The 7,500-nt window shown below is 40.9% G+C and overlaps 1 protein-coding gene across 5 annotated transcripts in view; it reads left to right on the forward strand.

Annotated features, from left to right (window-relative positions):
- Positions 1-7,500, forward strand: part of LOC135089192 (uncharacterized) — a 128,421-nt gene that overhangs the window by 15,104 nt on the left and 105,817 nt on the right. The gene's annotated exons all lie outside the window — the stretch shown is intronic.

Genomic DNA, 7,500 nt, shown 5'->3' on the forward strand with positions numbered 1-7,500 from the left:
AAAATATTTTTTGATTCATCAGAGTTGAAATTTTGTAACGGTTTCCTCGCGTGTAATTTGAAGAGTCTGTCGTGAAATATTTACTGCAGTCTATGCTAGCAATAGCTTTGATGATTTTAAACACCTGCATTAAGTCTCCTCTTAGTCTTATTTGTGTTAATGGAAATAGACTTAATTCTTTAAGACGCTCTTCGTATGCTTTGTATCTTAGGCTTGCTATCATTTTTCTTACTCTACGCTGAACTCTTCTAATTTATCAATGTCTTTCTGGTAACAGGGGCAACATGCTTGAACGCAATATTCCAAAGGGGAACGGAATATTCCAAAATGGGAAGGAAATATTCCAAAAGGGGACGGCGGGAGGAGAGGGAGAGAGGCAGGCAGGAGGGTTATACGTAGGGCAGCAACACGTGGCCGAACACGCCTGGACGAGTGTGGATAGCCAGGTCTTGTTTGTTCACATGACGACCACGTGTTGCCGCCTCGCCTCGCCTCGCCTCGTGGTGGCGAGACTGAACCCTTTGTCCTGCACTTCCGTCACCCGCCAGAATGTGTGAAGGTGTGGCTGTGTGAACTCCAAAGGCATCTTATTCGGGAGGATATGGCTGTTCTAGTGTCAGGGATTTTTCTTCTCGAGTTCTTGTGTTTGCTTCTGAGGGACTCGTGTAACCCTCGGACTGTTGTGGTTTCTCATGAAGCCAAATAAAGTGGTCTGGTGCAACGTAAGACTATGATTTTGAAAGACATCAGTAGCAGCAAAATGAATGGTTGCGCAGTTCAAATCTTTTACTGTCAGTAGTTTTGTGTTGGTTCGGTAAAATCGTCAGAAGTTACGTAAGGGAGGTAACAGTAATCTTAGTGTCATTAGCGGTGAAGGTATCAATTTCCAAGAGAGCTTGTTAACGTTGTTTGCTGAACTATCTAGTTCTGAGTCACTTCCCTGGTGACTCGACCCGGCTGACTGGTTCATCATTAACTGATTACGCTGATTGCTTAATTGGCTTGACTGGAGGTAATTAAATCTGCAGGTGGGAACAGCTGGTCAGCACTGATAGCCACAGCACTCCCGGTACAGCGAAGCCTGATTAACACCACCACCATTACTACCACTTCAGTATTACTACCACTACTACCACCACCGCTACCAATTATTAATGCCACCATCACCACCATCATTACTACCATTTCATCATTACTGCCACCACTGCTACCACCATCACTACTGCTATCTTCATTACTACCACTACTTCATTACTACTACCACTGCTACCACATTCACTACTATTACTATCATCAGCATTATTACCACCTGCACCACCACCACCACCACCACCACCACTAATACTTTCCCTTTCCAAGGACACACCACAACAACACACCGCAACACACCACACCACATCAAGCAGCCACACGCTTACACACACCGCAGCTGCTCAGTCCCACGCACCGTCCCGCCACACACAGCACATAACACGTGCCTCAATCTTCATATACCCATGATATTTCACACCCAGTGTTCGTTTACTACGTCACACACACACACACACACACACACACACACACACACACACACACTGCCTATCACCTCAAACGCGCACCTTCCTTAATATTTTACAATTCCTTATATTTGTACGGAGCACCATAATTTTTCCTATTTCTTCATGTTTCCTCTATCATCAATTCCGCAACTGTTGATGTGTCCACGTGGTGATGTTCAATATACACACCCTTGAATAGACAGGTTTTTCCAATCACCTGGTTTAAACTTAATTGAAATGAGGTAGATAAATTTGTCACTGGTGCATAATCGTTTCTTTGCAGTGTTGTGTTAGACTCCTCGGGCACACACCACACCCCGCAGCCGTACATGCACGAACGCACACCACACTACATCACTCCACGATATACAACAGCCCAACCAATAGAAACGAGGCCGCCGCAGTGACACAGTATATGCACACCACAGCCACACACCACAGCCACACACCAGTCACACACCACTATACTTATCACTACAGGCACACATGGGTCTTAACACACATCACACTAACTAACACACCTAACCACGATGCTTCACACACACACACACACACACACACACACACACACACACACACACACACACACACCACATCAGAGGCACACACCGCATTATGCAGAACACGCCCCAAGCTGTACCACAAGGCAGCTGAGCGTCTCTTTGCGAGGATATAACCACATGATAGTGATTAAGTCGTAAATAATGACTTCCTTTCATGCGCCGTGATTGGTAGATGCGTGAAAGTCTTGGTTCTGTGCTTATCAGGGAAACTCCATTGGGAAATATGAGTAAATGACTTTGAATAAATAAATGGAAAAAATATATATTAGATGTGGAGGCGAGTGAAAGCGAAGTGATTTACTTGAACACCTGTGACTGAAAGAGGATCGTGCCCTAGTAGATACTGATCCGTTGTGGGGATTTTTTTATTTATTTTTTTTTATTTGGCACTAACTAACAATTTAGCGTAACTTTTTACTTGGCTTTACATTCCCGGATTTTTATTTGCTTACATTTTTTTTTATTGATATGCTTTAACTTATTTTTTTTTTATTATTTTATATTTTTTTTAATGATCTGCTTTTGTTAATCGGCTTTATCACCCTTTTTTTATTTATTTATTTATTTATTTATTTTTGTGTGTGTGTTTTATATTTGTTTTGTTTTCTCTGCTTTTTCTCTTCCGAATTTCTGTGTTGTCAATTGTCTTTGCAGTGTCCCAACTTTCTTTCACCTGAATATACTCATTCTTCTTTCTATTTTGTCATTTATATATATATTTTTTTTTATTTGGCTGTACTTACATCCCATACTTATTATTTATTTATTTATTTATTCGATTGGTTCTACATCCTCAACGTAACTTCACATTCCTCATCTTTATATTTCTTCACCTGGTCTTGCATCTCCGACCCCACAAGGCTCTTTCAACCTACTTCCCCTTCCTTCCCCTCCTGCTGCATCAGTGCGGCGCGTCTCCACTGATACAGTTCAGGGAAAAACACTTGACTTTATAGCTTCTAGTCTACATAGGCATAGATAACGTGTGTAAGCCTATCAAATATATTTATACCAATCTTTGAAATTTATCTCCAAAGTCTGCGATAAATTGGCCTAAATTGTATTATATAGGCTTTACCAATAGTAACTCTGAGCATTATAAACCCTTTCACTCTGATATGCAACAATTCACAACACTAAAAGCTATTTGTGGAATCTTATAAGCATCTACGAGAAAGAAGGGTAGAAAAAGAACAGATTTTGCAATATTTGGCCAGCACAATGTTTGGAGGTGGCTGTGGAACAAGAAAAGATGTCTCAGAGTGGTTAGTAATTGAGGACAAGATATAGCAAATAGCAGTGAAAGGGTTAATGGAGTGAGTCATTATGGAAATTTTAAGTGGTAAATGCGGAATGAAATGGGAAACAGCGTGCAATCTAATCATTATAACAACTTTCCAAATAAAATTGAAAAATCAGCGATAAAATGAATCACATATAGTGCTAAGACAGACACATGACCACACGGCCAGTACTTCACGTGTAGACACCCGCGTCTTTAATTAATGATCCGCAAACGCCTGATTCGTGCGACTAAAGCCTTTGAATCAGTCACTGTCGCGCTGGTCCCCTAAATAACTCACGCGATACTCAAGGTGAATGACATGGTGCTAGAAATCATGTGTTCTGTATAACAACTTGAATGAAAAGTGTTCTGTAGTGGATGTATAGAGATTATATATAGATGTTACTTCTTACTTCAGCTTCCACTTAGAGATCTGTCAGTGGAGCCAGCCTTTTCTTCCATTCCGTATTGTCCTGTAGTGTCTGGTCTCTTCTAAGTACTTGTAGTTCTGGTATGTTGTATCTGTTTAGCGTATCCTGTATTGCGTCCTTCCACTTTTTTCTGGGTCTTCCTCTGGGTCTGGTTCCATCTGGTGTCTAGTTCCAGCTTCTCTTAGCAATTCGCCCCTTGTCCATCTTCTCTAGATGTCTTGGCTACCTGAGCTGCGCCGCGTCTGTCTTCAACACAGGAATAACCCCTACGTCTTCTCTTATTTTTTCCCATTTCCAATTTTATCTCATTGTCTTTTTACTGATTATTCTTAGTGTTCTCATTTCTGCAGCTTGAATTTTGCTTTTTTTTTTTTTTTTTTTTATCGTCCACGTCTTTGGGCCTTACATTAATGTGGGGCTCAGTACCCTTTCGAACGTAATTTTCTTGTGGTACATGTTAATTCTTAAATAATGGGTACAGGACTCCAGTGGCTTTTGTATACTAAACTATTCTGTCAACTATCACTTGTTTCTTGTTGCCGCTGGATGAGAAGACATTGCCCAGAAAGTTTTGCTTTCCTTACATCTCTTACTCGGCTTCCTCTTATTTCTGTGACTGTATCTTCCTCTTCGTTTCTATGTACAGTCATGATCTCTGTTGTGTCTATGTTCATTTAACACCTGCCTCTGTTAACACTACTTTCTATCTTTATATATAATTCTGACATTGTCTTCTCTCCCTTACCTTTATATATTAGTACTATATAAGTGTTTTCTCCATTCTTCAGGGATTTCTCTTTTCTTCCATGCTTCGTTTATTAACTATAAAATGTTCAGGGCGTCTTCTCCCTGTTATTAATTCTATTTAAAAATATATATATATTTTGCAGATAGATAGATAGGTAAATAAGTATAGGCAGACAAACAAACTAACACAGACATTTAACGTCAATGGATTCCTGCCCCTCCCTTCCACCTTCCCTCGTGGTATTTCGTCATCTAATTCTTATCCGGCATATTACTTGGACTGGTAGGCCTGATATGGCCTTGTGCTGTATTCTAAGATGTCACCACAACGATCCTCTCAGTTGTGTAGTAATCCCACATGAAGCGCGGAGCCAATGTATTATTCTTATTGTATGCAGGTCGCTCAGTGTGTTGTGTTGCGGGGTGGGGTTGGTTCTCCTGCTGATGCCTTTTGTGGCAGCCAGCACCAGGGAGGAAATGCTCGCGTTTAATTAGAGGCAGGAAGAAAATAAAGGTTTATATTTTGCTTCATTACATCGTTAACTAATTTACTGCAGAATTACAGTAACTACGTACACCTTGACTGAGACTACTTGAGAGCTTTGTTTTTTTACTGGAAGCCTTTGGCCTTGTTCTGTATGCAGCTGCAGGCGAAGGTAAATAAATAAAGACGATTGGCTGCATTGTCTGGCATTTGCTTTTTGATAAGGCAACCTGGCGCTCTCTTTATTTAGAATCATGAAGTTGTGTGTGAACCATTGACAAGATGTGAAATGAAATTAAAGTTCTATTCTTTGTATTGCATTCATGAATTTACTTTACTTATTTTGTCGAAGAGGAAATAATTGTGGAAACGGATCTTGAGTAACAAATCATCAGGTATGTTTGCGCGATTTGTGGGTGGAGCCCCTCGCTGCGCTCACTGGGAGGCTCCAAGCACTATGTTGCGGCGTCTGGGAACACACACACACACACACACACACACACACACACACACACGGCTCTAAGATTAACAACATTCCCGTGTAGTGTGGGATTTCAAGTCTCGTTTCATCACAGAGCACTGCCGATGTAAGCAGAATTAAGGCGGCCCAGCTTCAAGTTTGGCTCCTGTGATATTTGAAAGTTGTAAGTAATTTGACGCTCATGGCACAGACGGTGATTGCCTTTACCGTGTTCACTAAGTTCACCTGCAAGAGAAACATTCCCCACCCGCCACAAATGACCTCGTTCTTGCTGGTCATTAAAACAATCAATCACTCAATTCAGTCTAGCAATCAACTTTCCTTCCTGCTGCACGATACCGATCTTGTTATTCTCTCTATTTCTTATTTATTTATTTTTTTTACTTTGCTCTTGTTCTCCTCGCAAAACCACCTTATTCTCTCATGAAATCGTCACTTTGCTCCTGTTCTCACAAAACCTTCCCTTGGCATGTGAGTGAAGCAAATCCTCTCACTTACAGAAGGTTATGGAACTGATCACCAGCACATTGCCTGTCTGACCACAGTAATTATAAAATTAATTTTATCACGAAACCTCAGTTCACCTTCGTCTTTATAAGGGAAACTCTCCCAGTTATCTAAGGCAACACAACTCATGAACCACTTGGTGCAGCAGCTCAGGCCACGCCACAAGTGTTGTAACGATACGGCTTGGCCTCACTCTGCAGGTTCACCTTGAGCGCCGCACTACCGATTTGCGAGACTATTATCAATTAGTCTCTCTCTCTCTCTCTCTCTCTCTCTCTCTCTCTCTCTCTCTCTCTCTCTCTCTCTCTCTCTCTCTCTCTCATTTTGTTAGCAAGCTGCAGGGCGTCACAGAGCCAGGAATAAGTGTCCTCTGTGCCGCACTACACTTGATCTCTGGCCCGGTGGTCGAGGCAAGGCGGTTTCTTTGCCTGGACTCCTGGAACCCCAGAAGTTCCACGCGCCAGTCTCAGGGATTCGGCAGAGGCCTTTCCGAAACGCCATACAATTTTAGGTGTTGTTTGCTTCTAGTTCAGCTTGATTTAAAGGTTATTCTGGTTCAAATTGATCAAACTGGGACAAGAGCGGGGTGAAGTGGCCTGGAATAGCGATGGTGACTCACACCGGTGTGAATTTAATGCATAAAGGTCTCAGTAGCATTTAATTAAAGTGCTCCCTGTATCAGCTGGGTGTCTGGTGTTGCTCTATGAGGAATATTAAATTTATCATCCATGCACTATTTAGGCAACTGTTTATATAATATTGTGCAGTGTGGCACTGAAACTGATATGAGGTTGACCCCTGCCCGCTCTCCCAGGTCGCCTTCCAAAACCAAGTCCTGCATAAATTGCGCTAAACTCTGATTGTTATTATTATTTTTATTATTTACTTATTTCATTTATTTATTCTTTTTATTTTTTATTTATTTTTTTTTTCATGTTTGAAGAGGCTAGGCCAGTGTGCAGAGGCTGGCTGGCGTTACCTCAGAAAAAGATAAACCCTGGGCTGAGGGATGTACTGTACTCGTGTAACATGTGGCACGTATGTTGGTGTTAGTCATATATCTTGGAATATATATATATATATATATATATATATATATATATATATATATATATATATATATATATATATATATATATATATATATATATATATATATATATATATATATATATATATATATATATATATATATATATATTGGGTAGAGTATCAATAGTAATTATAGTCACGTTGCTGGATCTAGACGAAATAAGCCCCGCCCACTGTAGTGACATCACGGAATGGCCACCAATTGTACCGCGTGTTGCTGGGAGCAGACACGCCTAACTCAACCCTGCACTGCAGCTTTGGTCTGTAATGACGTTCCCCAATCGCTGGCTTGTCACCTGCAATGATTCTAATTATATGTTAATGCTTTTCACAACTGCATTAATCACCATCAGGAACATCTGTGGTCGGAAC

This window comes from Scylla paramamosain, chromosome 3, assembly GCF_035594125.1.
Source record: "Scylla paramamosain isolate STU-SP2022 chromosome 3, ASM3559412v1, whole genome shotgun sequence".
NCBI lineage: Eukaryota > Metazoa > Arthropoda > Malacostraca > Decapoda > Portunidae > Scylla > Scylla paramamosain.